The sequence below is a fragment of the Sinocyclocheilus anshuiensis genome, unplaced genomic scaffold (genome assembly GCF_001515605.1).
Source record: "Sinocyclocheilus anshuiensis isolate Anshui unplaced genomic scaffold, SAMN03320099.WGS_v1.1 scaffold145, whole genome shotgun sequence".
NCBI lineage: Eukaryota > Metazoa > Chordata > Actinopteri > Cypriniformes > Cyprinidae > Sinocyclocheilus > Sinocyclocheilus anshuiensis.
Window position 1 is genome coordinate 2554967 of NW_015537973.1, and position 24444 is coordinate 2579410.

General features: G+C 37.2%; 1 protein-coding gene across 1 annotated transcript in view; it reads right to left on the reverse strand.

Moving 5' to 3' along the window:
• The window catches only part of LOC107671314 (mastermind-like protein 3), a 148382-nt gene that overhangs the window by 12033 nt on the left and 111905 nt on the right, over window positions 1-24444 (reverse strand). The window lies entirely within an intron of this gene.

The following is a 24444-nucleotide window of genomic DNA, read 5'->3' on the forward strand; positions in this document are numbered from 1 at the left end:
ATATATATATATATATATATTTTATTTAATTTTTTTTACATGCATACAAGTCAATGGTATGATATGGTTACCAACATTCTTCAAAATATCTTCTTGTGTTCTACAGAAGAAGGCATACAGGATTGGAACGACATGATGGAGAGTAAATAATATAATTTTAATTTTTAGGTGAACTATCCCTAGATTCCCTGTTGTAATACTTTTTATGATACCTTGTTTAAGCCCAAATCTAAGGCAGCGCTGACCCATTGCACAAAAGACAATCCCACAATGCATTGCAACAATGCTCATGTAAATCAAGAAAAATTAACTATATGTATCAATAACAAAAAATAGACTATTTCACACCACATTAGCACAACCTTTGTATTTTTATGCTTATCTGTGTGTGTCAAGCTGTTAGCTTAGCAACATGCTAACATCAAAACCCATTGGAATCAATTGCGAGTTGGGTCTCTGTGCACTTCCAGTGCTATATGTGTGACGCAAAGAAGTGCTGCCTATGTAAAGTGTCCCAAATCACTCACTAGTGACATTTCGGATGCTGCCTTACAAGGTAGCTGTCTATATAGGTGCAAGGTTTCAGAAAGGAGCCATATTGTCTCTAATCGCATTTGCAGCATGACAGCATTGTGTGTTTGTGATGTGTGTGAGCATGCGCTAGCGCGGCTTTAGTGTTCGGTTTCACAACCACCCTCTCCCAGGCACTTTTTCTCCTGAGCAGCAATTACCAGGGCCTTGATTTATGTGTCCAGTCAAAGAAGCCTCCTCCCCCTCTTTTTTCCTCCCTCTCTTGCAGGCCTTTTATCAGCAAGTGACTCTCTAACAGCACCGTAGCCACCCCTGAGACAGACCTCATCAGATAACACACACTCGCACGCACGCACGCAATGAAATCTTTAAGAAAAAGGCCTCATCCTCTCGGGATGGAGCGCATTCGTTTAAGTATCTGAGAGCATAGTATCCATGCGTGCACATATACGTGTGCTTCGTGTGTTGTATGTTAATGCGGAGGGCACCACACGCAGCTCTTTCTCTGTCTTGCATGTTCTGTCTAAAGTGAGAGATGGGTGGGGGGAGGGGCAGAAGAATGCACGGCCTCGGAGGACTTCCGATCCTAGAGTGAGGGAGGGAGAGAGATAGAGCGGTGGAGAGGAAAAAGGGAGGGAGGGAGAGAAAAAGGGAGGTAAACAATCCGGCACACTTACAGAGTGCAGAGGGGAAATAGAGAGGATGAGTAAACGTGTTTAAGAACACACACACACAACACTGCCTCAAAAGAGCTGTTCGTGGGCGAGACTCTGACACACACTCATTCGACAAGGAGAGGGAAAGGCAGAGAGGAAGAGACGAGGTGTCTTTTTTTTTTCAACAGCGTGACAGTGTTGACTGTTGACGGCTGGGAGTGTCATTGTGGGCAACGAGAGGGAATTACCAGACATGAAGCAAACTAATTACTGGCTGATTCACTAATTACCTCCAGAGAACGAGATGGAGAGAGAGCTGCTAAGTGAGCATCTCCCCTCCTGTCATGAAATAATGGGAGAGGAAAAGAACAGCAGCCTGACACAATGTGCTTGTAATGAACAAAGGCCCATTTGTTGCGTTTTTCTTAAAATAATGTTGCCTTATGAACCTGTTGGTTTAAAACTAGAACTACTGTAAACACACAAAAAAAATTCTTAGGCACATTTCGCAATGTTTGGATTGCTAATACACTTGCTATTGATGTTAGGCCTAACATCTATTTGGGTTTTTACAGTACAACCTTTCAAAGTATACTTCATTTGATAGTGTGCGCTTGACATATGCGCAGAAGAACAAGTATAGGCCTAATCCTTGTCCAGAGTTGCGTTTTTTCCCCCAAAAGTTATGAGCGAAAATAATGTATTTGTACTCATTTAAAGTAGAGTTGCAGGTGTCTTTTAATTCCCCAAAACAAGCACTGATCAATGCAGGTGTTGATTGTTTTTTTGCTATCTTTAGTAGTTCTGCCTCCTTCGCTTCTTTGCTACTGTGAAACAACGGCCCAGCTCAGTGTTGCCTCCTTGTGGACTGTACTCCTGTTGTGGCCTACTGTAATTAGCCATGTTAGCATTGATTGAAAAACTGTGCTGTGTACATACAGTACACAAAAATGTGCGCGCTGATAATGAAATTCACGTCACGCAGACTGTACACATACCCTAGCTTATGTGTAAAAAACAAAGTATACTTTATATATTAGTTGGTCATAAATGTATGCAAATAAATTTCCCTACTAACCTGCAGCAGTCTAGCGGTCATCTTAGCGCTCATAAACAGTGTTTTTCCATTTACGGATCATATTTCATGCCTGCTGAGTTACCATTTATAAAAGGATTTGACTGATAAACAAGATTTGCTTATGTGTGCTGCTTGTTTTCCTCTTGTTCCAGTCTTTCAATCGATGTTAAACATATAATTAATCAGTAAAGAACAAACAGTAATGCACTGACAGATAAACATGCAAATTATACAATGAAATTATTTTCAATAATAAAAAAAAAACATTTAATGCAAAAAATAAAGGTTTGTTCTCATATTATTCATCAGAATATTTCTTGTTCTTGCAGAGACTCATTTTAAAATGGCGTTTAGTCAACTAGCAGCTATAGCACATTGAAAATATACTGTATGTAACCGGATACATTGCGAGCCATACTTAGGTGCGTCACGAAGCTCAGTGCAAGTAGACCATTGAGGGTCTTTACGGTGCATTTGCTGTCCCGACAACCACCATGCCCAAAGGTGATATTGTGGCTCCTGAGAGGGTCATGTCTATATTGATTTCCTCTCTAACTGCTAAAGAGGGAGAAACACCGTACAAGAGAGCGAGACAGAAAGAAAGAAACAAGAATATGACAGTGGCAGAGATGTCGGAGGGGAGTGGTAATTACTTAGATAAAGAGACAGAGCGAGGGAGTGAACGAAAGAGAGACTGTGTGACAGAGTGAGAAAAGAGAGTGAGGGAAGGAGGGAATGCTGACACTAGCGGAGAGACAAAGATCTAGATAGAGGAGAGAAAGAGAGGCTCATTTGCAGTCTGTCTTTGTGGAGAGGGTCATGAGCTTTTGCACACGCTCAGAGCATGCCTGACTACATTAGCTAGCAGAGCACGTAGCGACGGGGGCTAACGCTAGATCTCACACACGCTCCGCAACGGAGGGATGAAAGACACAGGTTAAGACCCTTAAATATCACTGGGATTTAGGTCTGAGAGAGAAACAGTGAGAGAGAGTGTGATACAAATAAAAGTAGTGTGAGTTTAGTAAAAAAGAAAATGTTATTTTAAAGGGATAGTTCACCCAAAAAGAACATTCTGTTATTAATTACTCACCCTCTTGTCGTTCCAAACTTGTAAGACCTTCGTTCATCTTCAGAACACAAATTAAGATTTTTGATGAAATCCGAGTGCTTTCTGACCCTGTATAAGGCACTTTTGCCAGCATGGTGGTTGTTTAGTCAACTAGCAGCTATAGCACATTGAAAATATACTGTATGTAACCGGATACATTGCGAGCCATACTTAGGTGCGTCACGAAGCTCAGTGCAAGTAGACCATTGAGGGTCTTTACGGTGCATTTGCTGTCCCGACAACCACCATGCCCAAAGGTGATATTGTGGCTCCTGAGAGGGTCATGTCTATATTGATTTCCTCTCTAACTGCTAAAGAGGGAGAAACACCGTACAAGAGAGCGAGACAGAAAGAAAGAAACAAGAATATGACAGTGGCAGAGATGTCGGAGGGGAGTGGTAATTACTTAGATAAAGAGACAGAGCGAGGGAGTGAACGAAAGAGAGACTGTGTGACAGAGTGAGAAAAGAGAGTGAGGGAAGGAGGGAATGCTGACACTAGCGGAGAGACAAAGATCTAGATAGAGGAGAGAAAGAGAGGCTCATTTGCAGTCTGTCTTTGTGGAGAGGGTCATGAGCTTTTGCACACGCTCAGAGCATGCCTGACTACATTAGCTAGCAGAGCACGTAGCGACGGGGGCTAACGCTAGATCTCACACACGCTCCGCAACGGAGGGATGAAAGACACAGGTTAAGACCCTTAAATATCACTGGGATTTAGGTCTGAGAGAGAAACAGTGAGAGAGAGTGTGATACAAATAAAAGTAGTGTGAGTTTAGTAAAAAAGAAAATGTTATTTTAAAGGGATAGTTCACCCAAAAAGAACATTCTGTTATTAATTACTCACCCTCTTGTCGTTCCAAACTTGTAAGACCTTCGTTCATCTTCAGAACACAAATTAAGATTTTTGATGAAATCCGAGAGCTTTCTAACCCTGCATAGACAGCAATGCAACTGACATGTTCAAGGCCCAGAAAGGTAGCAAGGACATCATTAAAATAGTCCATGTGACATCAGTGGTTTAACCTTAATTTTATAAGCTACGAGAATACTTTTTGTGCGCAAAGAAAATGAAAATAACATTCAACAATTTCTTCTCTTCCGTGTCAGTCTTTGACACGTGTACACAAGCGTACCATGACACAGTTGTTATTTTTGTTTTCTTTGTGCACAAAAATATTCTCGTAGCTTCATAAAATTAATGTTGAACCACTGATGTCACATGGACCATTTTAATGATGTCCTTGCTACCTTTCTGGGCCTTAAATGTGGTAGGACTCTTGCTGTCTATGGAGGGTCAGAAAGCTCTCGGATTTCATCAAAAATATCTTAATTTGTGTTCCAAAAATGAACGAAGGTTACGGGTTTGAAACAACAGAGTGAGTAATTAATGACAGAATTTTTGGGTGAACTATCCCTTTAACTTCATAGTGCACCCTTTTAGTCAATATAGTAAACATGCAGTCAGGGTCTTAAAATGAACTTTCTGCCACACTGTTCAAAAATATTTCTTATATTCCCCCTGATTCTGAATGTATTTCTTGTTTATTGACAGGAGAATTATTTTGCTGTTTTCTCCTTATATGTTTGTGATAAAGTACAGGTCAAGGTCACTCACAGCAACATATATGAGATGAGCCAGTATCTAGCTCTCTACAACACAATACCAATGTGCTCCTCATATTTTAATTTCATGGCTTAATGTGAAAAGTTTCCCACATATTTGTGCCTATAATTTGAAATCTGCACATCAGCAAGTGTTAGATCAATGTTTTTATAATATTACTTAAGATGTTGACCATGTTACACAGCTTCTAATAATGTTTACAGCTGTCTAGTAGCTCATTAGCAAGTTTTATTTACTCACCTAAGCCAGTTTTACTCACATTTGGCACTTGGCAAGTGTTCAATTTGGATTCTGCATACAGCAGTGAAAACCCCTCTCACACACACAGATACCAAAGGCATGTAAGCAATCATACACACATGAAACACCACCTGCAGTGAAATTAAGCTTTTAGCATCAGTAGTAAAACTCACTCAGACTTTTTCAGTATCTAATGGTCACGAAAAAGACCAACTGCTTTCCTCTATTTCAATAAACACCTGAAGCCGTAGCCTGTGTATTGGTCAATTTGCAGCAACACTGCACCCGCTTGAAGAGTAGAAACTGCTTCAATTTGAATCGTCACTCTCTCCCAATGAAGCACGCTAAGCTGGGTGGGAGTTCAGAGAGCGTTCACAATGTTCGCAACCGTCCCTTCCTGGGATGTGCTGAAATGCTTCCAAAATAAACTAGTTGTGGGTTGTCTGAATGATTAGTTGACGAGTCAGTCTTAAAGAAGCCTTGATCTTACTGTCATTTTTTATCAATTTAAAGTATTAGAAAAGATCTGACCCCAAAATTTTGAAACTTTTGACCTCAAACCTTTTGGATGAATTCAGAAAGCACGCTAACAGTCTATCAGCTACTGTTAGCATGCTAAAGCACATTGTTAGAACAGTCCAACTCGCTCTGAGAAGTTTCTGCTAAGTTCATCCCACTAAACAATATTAAGTATTACAAATATTTTGTTTAACTAGTCAGTTTTTGGACAGCTACTCGACAAGTTCATTGTCCCGAACCATTCCTTTATCTCTCCTCCAAAACATCTAAGCAACCTTTAACTACATAAAGTGATATATGAGGCCAGTTTAAGTTGTCTAGCTTAATATAATCAGCAATGAGAAGACATGTATAACATGAGAATAAGATGGCCGCAAGCCTTTTCACTCTTGATAAGCTAAAAAGCTGTTAAAGGAGCAGAAATGTGATTGGTTCAAACTAAAGTTAATGCAAGTTCAAGCCTAAACTTGTCAAGTTAAACAAGCAGAAAATCTCCTGTGTGATAGTGGATGTCTGATGGGATGCACAACTACATCCAAAGAAATGAGTTACGTACTTCGAATCAGAGAACAAATTGCTGTACCAGGCTAAATATAATTAGTAAAAGTCATTTAGGAAAGGCTGTTAGACACACACACACAAGCATACACACCCGGAGTTGTGCATGAATTCCCAGGTGAGTCTGAAGACATGACCATGGCTATTTTTGTCTCATCTACAAAAAAAAGAAAAGGAAAGAAACGGAAAAGGAGGAACGGAAACAAGACTCTAAATATAGTTCAATGCAACATTCCAGAAGAGAATAATACTCTTTCCTGCAGTTTGACCAGAGATTGAAAGAGAGAAGAGAAAGAAAAGAGCGAGACAGAGAATTAAGAAATACAAGTGATAAACACCAAGTAATGACTTTAAGAATCACACAAACAAATTTCAAAGGCCTATTTTGAGAAAATACAGCATTCTTCCACTTCATCACCTTTACAACTTGCTAAGGGAGAGGAAATAATTGACAAAGAATCATGACAATTTTTAAATCGCACTAATCAAACTTTTTACAAGTTTGCCACAAACACTCTTTAAATGAAAGACAGAATAAAAGATTGCCACACAAATATTTCTGAGGGCTCCTCAAAACCAAGTTGGTTACGAACACATACTCCTTAATATACAAAGACACACCTAAATGTTGATTTAGATGTATATAATACCTATATATAATATTATATATATAATATATAACTCCTATTACTTGTTTCGCTTCTGTTTCAGTTTTTATAACCATTTCTTACTATGTGTAAGTAAGTTGTTGTTTTTTAGCATGTGTGTTTGGCAATGTTATTTTTTAGGATTACTGATAAACTACTGTCATTTGATTTATATTATTTGTATTTGTTATTTATTTTAATTTTAGTTACATTATGTCTGAATTTATTATGTCTGTATAGGTCTTTTATTAAGTTTTTAGTTTTATTTAATTTGAGTTATTTTAATACTTCAACAAAATAATTGAAATGAAATAATATATATATTGAATTTATAAATGGGTATGTACATATACAGTATATATATGTATGTGTGTGTGGTTGTACATACACACATATGTAGTTGTTTTTTTGGTGTTTGGCTTAGTGTTATGTTAGAATCATTATTGTTCTTTAATATTTTGAAATGTTTTTAGCTTTATTTTTTGTTTTTCATTTAAATGTTACGTTTTGAAATTTTGTTGTATGCATTTGTCATTTTTATTTAATCTCTTTATTTTTAAAATGTGTATAGGTAGTATTTATAAAGTTTTAGCTTTTAGTTTTGGATCTGTTTTTAGTTGTTTTAATACTACAATTGATTGCTTCTGTTGTCCTCATTTGTAAGTCGCTTTGGATAAAAGTGTCTAATAAATGACTAAATAAATAAATAAATATAATGTGTCCATTTTTATTTAATGTTGACTAAATTTATATTACAAAACCATTGGCATCCTGCATGTGTTCATTTGTGACACTCATCGTTTCTTTAGGTAATTAGTTATGATGTACAGATTTAGGTTAGAATCAGAGTCTTAACGCATTTTTCCTTGTTTAAATTCATTTCACTGATGTTCCTGTAAAATCAGTGCCGAAAATGTGACAAATGTCCACATGCCTAGTTATGATGCACCTCACCACGTCATTTTGGTTTACTTGCTGGAGAGGGAAGAGGGGGAGGGAGACAAGATAAGGTAAGAGCTTTTTCTGCAAGTTCAGCAGGAACTGTTTGTGCTATTCCAATCCAAGGGTGACATGAGGGAAGGGAGGGCAGACATAATCAAACGCTCAAGAGCAGAGAAGCACAGAGAGATGAGATGAAGATGGGCCATTCAGACCAATCACACCCTGAGACGGATGAGCAAATCCATCTAGCTTAATAGCAGGCATCAGAAAGAAAGACAGGAAGTGGCATGGAGAACACATGAGAGAGAAAAAGAGAGAGCGAGAGACAGATAGGAGCACAGGTCAGCAGGAAAAAAGAAGGTCTGCTGACTTGTCAGATTTAAACTCCCCTCCTCCCCCATGCTTCATTAGGACAACTATAACGCATTTTTCACAACAACAGAGAGCAGGACAACTCCTATTTTGTCCCATTCAAATCAAGAGATCTGTAATTAAAAATTACAATATGGATGTAATAATATTCTAATTCTGGTCATCACAGATAAGCTGTTAATTATTTTACATTATGGTTGATAACTGATTAATGGTTGATAATAATTATGAGAATTCTATACTGTATTGACAAAAAATTGCACTAGAAAAAAAATTATTTTAAAAGTGAATTTAGATGAATGTCAAAGAAAATCTTTTACATTTTTTTTAAAGAAATGACTTTTAGTCAGCATAAAAAAACATTAAATCGATGAAAAGTAAAGACTTTAAGATTATTACAAAAAACAACAAAAAAATTACTGCTGAAAATTCAGCTTTGCCATTACAGAAATAAATTACATTTTAAAATTTATTAAAATAAAAACAGTTACATAAAAAGTTAATAATATTACTATTTTTACTGTATTTTTATTCAAATAAATGTAGTCTGAGCAGAAGAAACTTTTAAAAATGTTCAAAAACATTTAAAAATCATGGGGAAAAAAGTTGAAATGAGCATAACAAATTCCCAAAATTGACAAGACAATAAACAAACAAACTGAAAGAATCTGTAATTTTGACCACTAATTTATGTGGTACCTGTATATTGTGTCCTAAATGAAAACACTTTAAAAAGTGTCCTATTACTAGCGTAGTGCACCCTCATCTACAGAGGTGATTCCCACGCCAAGGTCAAACATCTCAAATAGCAACAAGAGAGCAAACATATCAACAAACATAAATATCAAACACTTTCCAAATCGGTTACAGCACACTGAATTAAAGACACCTTCTAAGATGTGTGTATTTCCACATGACTTTCATATGTGTGTTCTTGGATATCTGGAGAGAAGAAATCTGTGTGAGTTTCAGTGATTTTATGCAATATATAGTACGAAAATCTCTTGATGGGTGGGTCACTCCAAATATGTTATTATACCAAATTCACCAGAACAATCCACAATGATCTGAATGATCAGTGAGTAGACCACAATGTCAGAAAAATTCCCCATAAACACTCAAAGAAGAACAGAACTGAACGAAGTGGAGAGAAAATGGTGGTAAAGAAAACCATGCAACAAGCTGAAAACAACAGAGATAAGGCACAGAAAACATGCCGAGGGCATGAGGAAGGTAGAGGCTGATGACGAATAGAGCAAGAGAGAGAAGAGAGAGAGCGAGAGAAAGGGTCTCTACTGCCAGATTAGTGTCTGACGTAACATTATCGCACTGCTGATAGGAGCAAGAGCTGGAAAGAGAAACCATTAGGGAGGAAGGCAAAGAGTGAAGGAGGGACGAGAGAGGAAGGAGGGGGAGAAGGATGGAAGACTTTATGGCTGGAACAAGACCGACCTTTTACCACCACACACTAAAAAAAAGAAGAGAGTAAGAAAAGACAATGAACAAGGGATGGAATGTTGTGAGGCCAAGAGAAAAAGAGTGAACATGCTAGAAAAAGATAAACAGGACTAAAGGGGGAAAATAAAAAATACAATCAAACAGAGAAACAAGATATAAAAAAGGAGAGATGAATCCAGGCCATTTTGGCCATAATTTTTAGGGTTTGGTTCATTCCTGTTATGCACCACACTTTAAACCAAGTAACATTCGAAATACTGACATGTTTGTTTTGTAATTTATGGACATATTTCTATAAAAGGGTATACCAGACTTATATTCTATATTAATATCTACATTAAAATACAAGATCAGGCACTTAAACTATTATTTAACAAGATTATAGCACACAATTGTGAGTTAGTTTACATGAGGGTGTAAACTTAGTTTAATTTTTTAGAGTTTTAACTATCATTTGAAATGTAGATGTGATCATAATTTCTGTAATTTCATCAAACAGGGTGTACAGAGTAATTAAACCGATCAAGACCAGACTAATAACAAAAAACATCACAGAAATCATAATCTCCGGTGCTAATACTTGCTGATGTTTGAGCTGTTGTTTTCTCACCAAAATAATGCCACTTAGATGATGTCATCGTCAGGAACTTTTGTTAAAGAGATTTTATAAACAACTAACAGGGTGGAGCTTAAAGGGATAGTTCACCTAAAAATGAAAATTGTCATCATTTACTCACCCTCATATCATTTCAAACCTGTATGTTCCAAAGAAAAAAAGTCATACAGTTTTGGAATGATATGAAGGTGATTAAATGATGACAATTTCCATTTCTGCGTGAACTATCCCTTTTATAATATGGACAAAGTGAAATACTATAAACTGTCCCCAAGGTATATGAACCCCAGACCACCTCTTCTGTTTCTGCTGCAAACATCACCATAGTTGCTCACCCGACCTGAATAAGGAAATTGTTTTCATTTTTCCTGCTCCAGTCATAGACTTAAAACCACCTTCCCTCACTGATGTTCTCTTCTCGACACACACCAGACATCAGAGGGGCTGAGAGAATGCCTGGCATTCCTGAGGCAGAGCCAGAGCGAGGGCCGAGCTTTGAGGGAGGACTGATCCTCCTCAAGCCTCACACCTCCTCACTGCTGGAATGCAGCTCCTTAACCTCTGTGCCTTTATTCAGATGAACAAACAGTAAACTGCAGAGTGAGCTGCAGAGTTTGAGCTGTGGTACATGAAGCACAACATGCGGCTTGATTTGATTGTCTTCTTTACCTGATAAACTTAGGTGGTGCATGTGAGGAGGTAACAGGTCTGAAGTGGCTTTGGTGAAGAGGCCAAGTACCTAATCTACATATTTTCAATAAAATATGGAGATTAGGTATTGGTGGAGGAAGCCAAGATTATTGTTGCGGTTTCAAGCTATTGGATAACAATAATCTTGAATACTGTACACTTCAAGGTATCACTGCTGTAAAAGTAAAGTATGCCTAGATTACCTTAAAGGTCTCCTGTGAAGCACATATAATTTGGAGATGGTTTGTTTGTGGATTGAGCATTGTAAACAGCTGTTCAGGATGGTCTCTGATCAAGGCCTCCACTTCAGTTTACAGAATGCAACAGTTGGGTTCCAGAAGTAAAAAGTCCATTCATATTCTCCACTTTGAAATAGATTTTTAATGATAACTTATAAACATTTAAAGACTAACCTATTGTGAGCTCCATGGTTGTTAATCGATGGTATATGCTTATGTTGAAGGCAAGCCATCTGTTCACATTATTTCAACTTAGTTTTAAAATAATTGTGTTAAACAGTTGAATTGAAGTTGAAATTCCACCAATCATAGAGCACTTCAAACAACGTAATCTAGTGACAAGGCTGTCAATATATAATATATGCATATTTTGCAACAAACTTAAAATATATGGTTTCTATAGATATAATAAACAACTTTAAAAGAATAGTTTTATACTTCTCTATTTGTCCAAACTGATTGTCATTTGTAATACTTTTTTGCTTCAAATAAAAGTTTGTAATGTTATGATTCACCTCATAGCTGGTTGGTTTGGTTTATGGCTTATGCTGTTTTAATAAAGGCTTTAAAAAAAAAATCCCTATAGGAAAAACAGTGGGCAAAAAAGTGGGCGGGCACTAATTCACTATGACTATTGCATGTAATAGATACTAAAGGCTTTGATAAATTGTCTTTCATAAAGAGTCAAAATCACACAAACTGATCATAAAAAAGTCAAACTTGTCTTAACTGCTTTTTTATATATGAATGCTTTAATTTTGCAAAGCTGAAATGGAGAGGGAAATAGTCCATTAAAATGTTACTTATTGCAATATCATATAGTCAAAATGGATCCTTTTCAACTAGTTTAGGACAAACCATCTCGTCTTGGCCAGTGTGTTTCCATTTGCCACCCACTGTCAGGTGTGAAGTGGCCTGACGTCTCCATATCCAATCTTAACTCTAATGGTGTCGATGAAGCAATAGAGTCTCCTTCCCTTTCATCCACTATGATTTATGACCAGAGCTACCAAGATTGCCTTTAACAGCCCCGACAATGCAAGGTCTCGCCTCACAAAGACCCGTGCAAACACACATCCCGTACTTCTCCTCGTCAAGGTTAAAGCGGACAAAAACAAATAAATGATCACATCACGACCAATGTTTCAACTGAGTGCGGACTATAAAATAACCAGTAAGGGCTATGGACGCTAATGAGGCTGTGGAGGTTAAGGTGTTTATGGCTGAAACAAATGAAACCGTGGCGGAAGGCAGTCGGGGCCTCAATCACGCACCGCAGACGCCGCCAGCGGCAGGTAGGTTCGCTAAGAGCGGCAGCAAATTCCCTCCCCTTGACAGTGAAACCAAAGCTGGTCGCACTAGTGATAAATGGCCCTCTTCGCAGCAGGGTCGTCCTCGCGGGAATGCCAGGTTTTTGTCTTTTGACTCCTCCCAGGGTCCGCAGGCCATGACGTTCCCAAATGAGATCCGGTTTAGAATTCCTGCATGCCCTCTGTGCCTCCTATTTTAGAATCTTTACTGCCGCAGCGGGCACAAAGATGGCGTTCTTCATGGCAAGCTGCAAATCCCAAGTGAGTGATTGAGAAAAATGGGGGTTTAAAATGGTGAGGAAAGAAAGATCAGGGTTGACAGAACATGGCAGATGACATATGAGCAGCAAAAATAAATAACAGAACGCCTTGAGGACAGGCTAAAATGGGGATTCAGTGTTCTTACAATAAATCTGACTTTGGATACGTCAGCACATATAGCGCAGATTTTACGTCACACTGAGGGGAAACGTCATTGTAGTGTCCAAAAAAAAAAAAAACTGCCAATGAAGCCCGATCTTGCAAATATTCCCTAACATTTTGAACTTAAATGAACAGTTAAAAGAGACTACTTTAAAATAGCAAATAAAATAAAAAAATTAAATAAAATTAAATCCTAATGACCAACCGAGAATCAGATACCATGTGAGAAGCAGTATTTTTTCTATCTATTGATCTGGACCCACGTCTCTCTCTAGGAATTGTGGCCTCTCTTCCATGAATGCAGTACCCTTCCTCTGACTCTCATGATTTAGCCCTCCCACCAGCTTACAGAGACACACACACATGCACACGTACATCCCAGTTCATAGCCAGTGCTTAGCAGCGTGGAGGGACAATTTCAAGCCTAGTCACTCCGCAGTGACCCCAAACCAGAGACCACCACTGGATTAGACATTCGCTCTCTCTCTCTCACACACCCCTCAAACACCAATTTACAATCTGTTACACTGTTCATCGCTCTCTAATTCTTTCTAGATCTATTTTTCTTATTCATATGGCTGTGCTCCTCTAAACACTGCTTTAATACTGGACACAGCTGTCTGAAAGATGTTTTTTTTTTGTTACTGCCTTCAAACTATTCTTCATTTTTTTTTACATACTTAGTTCCAACAAAGCATCTGGTCTGAAAAACTCCCACTATATCCTTCATTTTATTGTCTTTTTAGAAAGTCCTCCGGCATGGCCAGTCAAATTCACACACACTTTTACTCTTGACATATGATTGAAAACATGCTGAGCTAGTGAACTGAGGTAATAATCCAACATAAGTCACATACATATTCCTATTTTAACTCATACAAAGGATGTCTGATGATTTTTAGTGAACTGGTTTGCTCAGATGGTTTAAATACATCCGTTTAATAAAACAATTCACAGATTCCTTTGAGTCCCATTATTAATACAAATATTTATTAGAAAACATTTGAAAAAATATTCAGTTAAATACTTCCGTTTCGCGCTGTGATTTTTATATTTTCTAGTCTCATTGATGGTATTTTGTTTTGTCACCATAACAGAGATCCTAAGTGTTTTATGGAATCTAATCTAACACTTTGTTTACAGTGTCCTTATTAGACAGTACATGTATATACTGTAGTACATTTTGCATGATTAAACACAACTAACCCTAAATCAAACCCTATTCCTAGCCGTTTAGTAAGTACATGTTGTTGTGTATAATTACACTGTAACAAGGGCACATTCAAATAAAATGTAACCTAATATAACTATATATTTTTTAGAATCATTCAATCAAACAAACAAACAAATGTTTGCTACCAGAGTTAAACAAAGAGTAGTTATCTGTGACAAGCTATTAGGATCTATGTATCTACTTTTTGTTATTCGCTTTTAATATATTTTTAAAGTGTAGCCTGTCTGTAACTGAACTCTATAACTGTAACTAGTCTAGGCATAAGCTAATCATAATTTCCAAGTAACTTCCCCAAAAAGTCTCTATGCACACTGCACCACTTACAATGTCGCTTGTGAATTTATCACATTACTCAAAGCTATCCAAGGATCAGTGAACGCTGCTGAAATGTAAAGGAGGGCAGATTCCAGAGCTGGAATTAGTATTCGGTCTTTCTCTTCACCTTTTCCTACCTCCCTCCCTCTCAATGTGGCATAACGAACCCATACGGACCATGTCCTGCATCTTGACATTCCCCCAGCATGCGACTCACTCATCGCATAACACCACAGTCCCATCTCTTCCTTTCACTCTCTCTTCCTTCACTTTCTTCACCTCTCTGTGTTATCGCTCCCCTTTGGAGAGCTATCTCACTCCCCTTTGCCTTCCTTATCGGTCCGCTCCAGCCCACCACACACACAGGCAAACAAAGAGCTCCATCAGCCCTGGGAAGAGGTGTCGAAAGGGGGCAGCGCAGCCAGGGGCTGGTCTGGAGGGGCGGCGGGCTTCTGGAAGTGGGGAGTGTGGTAAAACGGGGTTATTTCATTACGGGCTAAACAGACTGATATGCTGGTTACGGTTGTTGACGATGGAGGGAAAGAGACAGAGAGGATGAGAGGGGAAACAGACACAGGGTTATGCTCTTTGTGTGTCTGTCCGTGTTTGTGAGTGCTGCTGAAATGACACCATCAGTGCAGTGGGCGGCAGTGGTTTCTGATAGATGGCTAGACAAGAGGATGGGGGTTGAAAATATCACTGTGATTTCCTCTCTTATCTGGTGACACAAAACACAGTGAAGTGCAAAATAATTTGGCTAATTCATTACACTGACAGATTTAGTATTTGTCATGGTGTATTTTTTTACAATGTGATAAGAAGTTTAATGCATGGATGAGTTACAGAAAGGCAACCATGTTACTACACACCTGAAAACATGTGATAATGCCATGCACTGCATTGCTAAATACTAATTAAAAATATGAAAGGCTAATTGCTAGCTGCTAATTAAAGGATAAATAAAGATAATTTATTAGCACTTATCAGGAGTGATATTAATAAGAGACAAAGATTAGCATGTGATATACATCAGGGTTGTCACTGGGGATGATACATTGACCTAAAATATGCCAGTCAACCTAAAATATGCTTTATGTAGCAACATCTAAATGATCCAGAATATTCAACAAAAATATTTTTTTCATACATTAATAATAATTATATATCAAACATAGTATTTTTTCACTCAATTATAATAATAAAGCCAAAACAAATTAAAATACTGTCTAGAAAATGTTTTTATTATTATTATTATTATTATTTAGTAGTAGTAGTAGTAGTAGTACTAGTATTAGTATTATTATTCGTAGTACTAATAAGTACCAATAAAAGTAAATGTACTTTTAAAAGATATACTGTTAACTTAAAAAGTAAAAATTTTCCAGAAAGTATTTGAATAAGTCATACATTTGGCTTTAGTACAAATAAAAGCCAGTTCTGATGACAATGTCAGTTTTAAAGTCATTCTCACCATTTTCCACACACACAATAAATAGGTTTGTATTAGATAAAAATATATAGCCTTCACTTTTGAATAAAGTGGTCCCTCAAAAGGAGATCATCGTATTTAGGGGGTCTTGGTACAGAACGCTTGAAAAGCCCTGACAGAAATTCATGAGAAGAAAAGAAAAGAAAAGAAAAAGAAGAGGAAACTGTGACAGTGAGAAAAAGAGAGTCCTTATTTTCCTCAGTATTGATATGTTCTATTCTTCATCTACACACACACACACACACACACACACACACACACACACAAGACAGAGAAACACGAAAACTATTCTTCATCTGCACACACACACACACACACACACACACACACACATTACGAAATAGTCGTAGATCTCCCATCTCAACCCTCCATCTCCCACAACCAGACTGTACCTGCAGTATCCTCTTCTCTCACTCCCTCTGTTTCAATGGAAATGGGCAGAAACGATCCATTACCACTAATGAATTGATTCAATTGGGCATAATAGAGTCATTTATCTATCAGAGAAAAGCCAATTCATGTTGAGAGAAAGAAAAGTGAACAAGGGGGGAGAGGAAGAAAATGGTGGAAAGGAGGGGGGGATTGTGTGCGCTTGAGGATCGCTCTCATCTTTGGTAACTAGGCCAGAGTGCTGAAGCTTTGCCATAACATGCCACGATGTCGAGCAGTGCATACACACACAGTAAGTGAATGATTCAATTCTGCCTTGAAGCAGCGGGGTCTGTGATAGGCAGAGCAGCGCGTTTCGCAGGAGGGAGATGGAGGGAGCAGGGACCAAATTGAAAGTTACTGTGCAAAGTGAATTATCTCTGGCTTCGTTGAGCTCCACTGGCTAGGAGGTGAGTGTGGTGTGTGTGTGTGTGTGTCTGTGTGTGTGTGCAGGTGAAAGCCAGGCAGCTTTGGAAATAATTATATTATATGACGGCACAGCCAGGCAGAAAAAGCCACATATACAGACATAAAGATACAAGAGTGAACACTCAATTTTTGCGGCCTTGGCTCTGGTTTCCATTTTCTCAATGGAAAAAAAGAGAAATAAAGACTTCTACGAAATGAACCAAACCATCCAGCTTCAAAATGAATCAGATGATCACAATAAGTGAAGTATAAAAAGCATTTGAAAAGTGGGAAAGACAGAAGCACCATGAATTAAGCCATTAACCACTGAATTTTAGCATACATTAGGGCTGTGCAAATAATCGAATGCGATGATCATGCGCATCTCGTCAGTAAAGCCGGTTCTGTGATTAGTAGTAAATCTCCATCACCTGCTTTCAGATGGAGCAGCATTTAATACACAGAGCTAAGGCTGGGCGATTTTTTCAGATTTTATCGATTAATTAGAATTTAATGTTTTGCCAAGATTAAATTTTTTAGAAATCGAGGAATCGCGATTTTGAATAGGAATATTACCAAACATTAGAATTAGACACTTTGAGAATATGCCAGCATTAACAGTAAAGAGAAAAGAACGATCTGAACGCATGTCGGCGCACGTGATTAACTGCTCACATGTGACGCGCTCATATCATTAGGAGCCATTCACACAGAATGCACTTTTGTGTTGACAAAGAAGCGACGCGGGCAGTGGAATAGGAAAAACATGCAAGAAGATGGGAGTAAACTTCTTTTAACTTGAGCGCCGCGTTTTTAGACTGTTGTTTCAATTGCAATTGATGCGAGTGCAACAGTCAAACACGTCCATGTTTACATAGAAAAAATGGAAAAGCAGCGCAAGCGAATAAAAAACCTGTAACTACTGCATGTCTGATATTTCATGTTTGCATCATGGTGACAGGCTGAAAGCTGCTGTTGTTTTTATAGAACATTTATAGATACTAATATTCTACTGGTGTTATATCTTCAGTCATTTTGAATTTGAATTACCTTGATTTTTGAGATTTTTAAAAAGCATTTTCCTCGTATTATTTCTGAACATATAATATGTACAAGACAAGTTTGTATAAGATGTAGTTGTAGTTTATGCATCTTTTCGGCAAAGATACTTAAGTGATTTGTTTAACATTTACATCATGTTGACAACTTCATGTGTGCTGCACTTGGAATAGAATTTTCTTTAAATAGAGGGTTAATAAAGAACAAGTTAACCTGAATCATGTTGTAGTTACATTTTTAAGTTGACTAGTTAAAAATCGTAAAAAATCAAACGTTCTGAAAAAATCGAGAATTAAATTTTTTGCCAAATCGCCCAGCCCTACACAGAGCCGTAGTTCACTGACAAGCTACGCAATATCGCTTTCAAAATCGGCAATGATTTACTACTAATCACAGAACCAGCTTTACTGACGAGATGTGCATGAAAATCGCATTCGATTATTTGCACAGCCCTAATGTATGCTAAAATTCAGTGGTGTTCACTGACAAGCTACGCAATATCGCTTTCATAATCGCAGGCGATACATTGCCGATAATGAACGCGATGTAAAAATGAAGGGTTGAACGACTTCAGATTTTTTAAAGTCGACTTTTATGTGATGAAAGTCGAGTCGAAGTCATCTAGTCGCTGACGTAAATGTGGAAGTCCTTAAAAGATTTCATATCCTGTTGCGCCCTCTATAGGACCAGCGACTAGTCGACGTCAGGCTTAAAGCGTCATGGCAGAGCATTGAAGTCTAGTCGACTAGTCAGTGCAACCCCTAGTAAAAATGAACATAAGAGTCTTCATTTTTTTCCCGACATGAGAGCCACTGTGGACGCAGCAGATTAGTTTTGGTTTTGATGGTAACGTGACACCAAATACAAAAAAAAACGGAAGAGGATGTGGAGTGAGCAGTAGCTCATTATCATTTAAAGAGACATGCACCGAAATGGTTCGCTGTGAACAGGTAAAAAGGTGTTTGTTTTTTTTACACAACCATTGAGGAATTTTAACCAAAGTATGTTGCAGACATTCCGTGAAGACTCTAAAGAATCATACCAACTTGTGGAAAATGGCCATCCGATGTCCCCTTTAAAGATGTATTTCTCTATGGGGAAACTGAATGAGATTTTTACTTCCAAAACTTGCTTCTATAATCCAGTTCTACACAATATTTTGAGATTTTACTTCTGGTTTTTCATCAGGTGCTGAAAGTCAATTTCAAGCTAGATATAGCAAATCAGACAACAACCATCCCCTAAATCAAACACCAAAACCCCTCCCAAGAGGTCAGCCAGCCTGACTTCAGCAAATCCAATGTGCATAATGACTGACAGGCAGAGAGTGTTTCTGATTCTTTTTTTTTTTTGTCATTTAGAGACATTTTATGTATTGTGTTCCAAAATAATTGCTTGCAGCACCTAAATAGTTTGGGCAGAAACTGCTTCCACACTTGTACACTGAACACCAGCTGTGATCAAACCCCACGCAAGGATGTTCATATACCTAGAAAAGAAAAACAAGACCACTGCATGCCTTGGCTTTCATTGCAAGTCCATTACTGTGACAAACTTTCCATTCTTTTTGCAATCTGAGCGATTTTAAAAATAATTTTCTGTGGTAATCGCTAACATGCCACAAATGCGGTCAACAAATCTTGTTACCCAAAATACTCCTTTAGTGCACCTTTAAGAATTCATAACATACCCCTGGAATTTTCCATTGACACCTGGGGAGGGGTGAAATACTGCAAAAGGTCAGTGAAGAAGATCTATAAGTTGTATAAAATTTACTTATAATGTAAACCATTCAATAATTTCATTTATTTAAACTAACATGATCTTTTAAGCTTAACCCTCTACAGTATCATACTTGATACATACATTTCTAAGGCCTCTAAATTAGTGACAACTGATAATTATACATTATGTAAGTAGTCCGCTATACTGTTATAAATATCTCACTTATTTACATTACAAGCTATCAGAATTTCATCTTACCTTTGGCCATATAAATACCAGCAACTGCACCAACCAGTTTTTTGTTCTCCTATATTGCACTATGTGAGCCATAAAAGTCTAACGCAAAAAGCAAACATTTTTTGTCCAAAGGTTTAATAAAGGTTAGATATTTCTGACTTTAATTTAATATGTCAGGCTTTACAGAGTTAATATGCAATGATGTTGGTTATTGTTCTTAATGAAAGTTAAAAACCAAGAAAGTCAAGGGTCTCTGGGGAACCTGAGATTTTGGTGGTGGGTTTCTAGATCGAAGGTTGAAAACCCCTGGTTTAGGTTAAATTTATTTGACAAGAAAATAAATAAATATATTTCAAAAAAAAATTAAAGACAAGAACCCAATAACTTTTGTATTATTTACAGCTTTCAGGCCAAGCATAACTGTTGCCGCCACAAAAGACAGATACTCTGTAATGTACCTACATAAAACAGTAAGATCCAAACGCCCACACCTGCTGGAGCAGAGAGCTCATGCTGAGTACATTCTCACCGTGTCAGTCCAACCCTTCCATTACGTCTCATTCGTTTAGACAAACATAGTGCGGCCAACAGATAAATCCCCAAACTCCACATCGTCAGCCTGAAGAATCCTTATCACCACCTGGGGGACAATGGGTCCTCTCTGATAGGTGACTGCCGCAGTGCCTGATAGGAAAGCTGGCTTCAATCAAACTGTCCATGAATGTGATAAAATGCACTAACAATCGTGATGCCAGCACTATTAAGTATCGAGTAACCCATGGCAACGGGACAGAAGGGGCGGCAGGAAAAAAAACAAATGTGGGTCAGGGGAACTAGCTGTCTTCACTCAACGTGCCATCAATCGCATCAACATAGAACTGCATCAAGGGCCAGGACCATAAATAAAAGGTTTCTAGAAGTGAAATAGAAAGGTAGCTACAGGATGAACTCCTGAAGAGCCTGCAAACACTTGTGTAGAAGCAGAAAGTATTTGTTTCATGTCCAAACAGTGAGCGAAAGGGCTGCTGAGTGTGGCCGCTGCAGCATTCCCAGTGTCCTCTAATGAGAGAGAGGAGAGAGCTAAAGCAGCCACTCTTCCCAAATAACACACGCAGCTCTCTCTCTCTCTCTCACTGCGAGTCCACAGGCAGTGAAGAGTGGGTGGCAAACAGTGTGCAATGCTCCTCAGGTTGCAAACAGAAACGAAGAATGAGAGTAACAAAGAAAGGAAAATTCACATAAATAGAGAGGAAAAAAAGGATACAGAAGCAGTAGATTTCCTGATACTTGCAGTTGTAATTGAAAGAGTTCTTTCTAACAATGCAGAGTTCATAAAAATTATGTGGAAATTAAAATATTGAACCTGGTGCCAGAAAAGTGCTGTTTTACATTGCATTTCATCCTCTAAATGTTAGAAATATATTCAATAATTTCTTGAGTAATACTTTACTTTGCAATAATTCTATAAATCCAATTTCATAAATCCTTCCATATATAAAAACAAACGTAAAAAAAAGTTCAATATAAATCAGTAATACACATAGATATATAAATAATATAAATAATAAATATCCTAATAAAGTATATAATATATAATGATATACAACATTTATAATAAATATAAATACATAATAAAAAAATATAAAACAGTTAAAAGAGATATACGCTACCATTCAAAAGTTTAAGGAACGTAAATTTTTAAAGGTTTTTTAAAAGTATCTTATGCTTACCAAGGTTAAATTATAAAATAAATAAAGATAACAAAAACAACAAAAAATACTATTACAAATTAAAATAACCATTTTCTATATCAGTACATTTTAAAATGTAGGCTAATTTATTCCTGTGATGGCAAAGCTGAATTTTCAGTAGCCATTACTCCAGTCTTCAGTGTCACATGATATTTCAAAAATCATTGTAGTATACTATTTTGATGCTCAAGAAACATTTCTCATTATTATCAATGTTGTGCGGCTTAGTATTTTAGTGGAAACTGATACATTGTTTCAACATTCTCTGGTAAATAGAAAGTTCAAAAGAACAGGGTTTATTTAAAACAAAACTTTTGTAACATTATAAACGTCATTCTATAAACATCAGTAACAACTGTAAAGAGAACAGTAGCATGCTTTACAAATAAATACAACAACTGCCTGTCAAAACACAAAGACATATGTACATGTTATTAGACAGTTAATACTGAACAAAAAAATCTCTAAGCATCACTGAGTCTTAGTGTTGACAGATATTATCTGTCAGCGCTCTCACTATGTGAGCGCAGCCGAAGATGTTCAGAGTTTTAAATCACAGATACATATCAATGTCACACACGATACACTAGATCTATCTGTCAACAAGAGTGACCTAGACCTGCTGTATCCAAAACCAAATGCAGCTGCCCAGTTAGTCAAAGATTCACAGACTGTGCTGCCGATATAACATGATGCTTGACTATTTTTAACTTTCTTTCTTAGTTCCCAGACTCACAAAAGTTGAGATATTTTAGCAAAAGTGAATTAAAAATGCACATTTTAATAAATGGATTCCACGTACTGAAATAATACACACAATGCAACAGACTAATGTTTAGTGTGGTATATTGCCTACTGATTTATTTACTATTTAAAAAAATAGTATGCACACAGTGTATACTGTAAGTCATGCAGCATGGTGTAGTTTATTTATAGGCTAACTTCAGCTTCTGGAGATTTAGTCTAGACGTGTGATCATTTAAGTAAAGTTTATCATTATGAACAAATCATGTAAGAATCAAACTTTTGTTGATCACAAACCTTCCCTGCAATAATCCAAAACCCAGTGGAAAAATCCTATTTGCTTTTCATCGAGGGATGCTAACTTGTTTCAAGGGAGGCAGAGGGAGGCAGTGCCTTCTCAAAATATTGGATGTGGAAAAAGAATCGTAGTACAAAAATAAAGCAATGCAATTGTTACAAAACTTGTTACAAAATATAACATTAAAAAGTATATAAATCACTTGTTTTTCTAAAGAAACATTGTCCAACAGCAACACCAGCAGGTGAAGTTACAGTGGGAGTCCATGTCTTTCTTGCCTCCCCTGAGCCCACTGAGTTTTAACAGACCTCCTAAAGTTGCCGTAAGTTTGGTGGGGGGTAATTGAGAATGAATGGGGGGAAGTCACATGAGAGGAGGCAATGCCTCCATTGTGATATGATTAGATATGACTGGACATGTTCATCTGTGATTGGTTCATGCGATAAATCCCACCTTGTGTTTGTGCGTGTTCCACATTCACAAACCAATCTGAATGAACAATATAATGGTGTAACTAGGAAGACTGATTTAAAAAAAGCAAGTAAACAATAGGGATGCACGATATGAAAAATGTTTACCGATACCGATAACTGATAATTAAGTCCTTCTCATGGCCGATTCCGATACAGATACCGATAACCAATAAGTTCATATATTTATATTAGTAATTTTTATATAATCTGCAGTTTGTGCACCCAGGAGAATAGAAAATCTAAGATGCACTGATGAAACTTTTAGTAGCTCTGGCCTCCTGACTCTTCAAATGTTTTTATATTTTTTGTGTAAGGCACCACAATACTTAGTAACAGAAAGGGTTTAACAGAACTATGACAGAACTATGGTTTATCTGCAATTAGCAACTCATTAACAACAAGTTTATTTTCAAGTATTTCATGCATAAGAAATGCATCTATTCAACCTTTTTAGTGTATGAGGATGAAAAAGGTATATAGACTTTAAGTCACACGTTTTTTTCAAATACATAAATAAAATGCATTGACATGTCAACCTCCAAAAAAAAAAAAAGAAAAACAAAAGTGCATCCTCAACAAAAATAAAGTGCATCCTCAAAAGTGCATAGGGCATAGTTGAGATTTCTCTGAAATTATACAGTTTAACAAAATAAATAATAATAATAAACTTAAAATGATTTCCAATTTGCAGTACTCAACATGTCTTACCCTCCTCCAAAGTACATACACTGTAAAAAATGACCGTGAATTTAACGGTAAAAGACTGTAAAAATGCTACAATAAAAACCTGTTAAATGGTTAATGATAAATTCCCCTACTATATACGGTGAAAAACGGTATTGGACATTACATGTAATTTTATGGTAGTATACAGTTTTTGGAAGTGAAAAAGACTGTATAATTTACAGTGAATAACCCTAAATTGACATTCCCAGAATTCCCTGCGTTACATTTCAAATTTTATGTTTTTTTTTGTTGAAATAACTACGTTTCTTCTTAGTTTTTTCTTATCAGTTTTGTATATTAGGGTTGTGTGTTACACCTAATGTTGTTAAATGAATGTTTATTGCATTATTTCAGTTTCATGTGTGTCACCATGATGGTGTTTAGTGTTTGTGTGAATGACACTGTGCACCTTCTATATTCTATGTTATTATTTAAAAGCTGCTTGTGATGGACTTTGGTTCATGTGACTTTCTCATCACCACCTGCATTTGGTGGTCATCAGTGTATTACAAAGGTCCAAAACAGATTTCAGTACTTCAA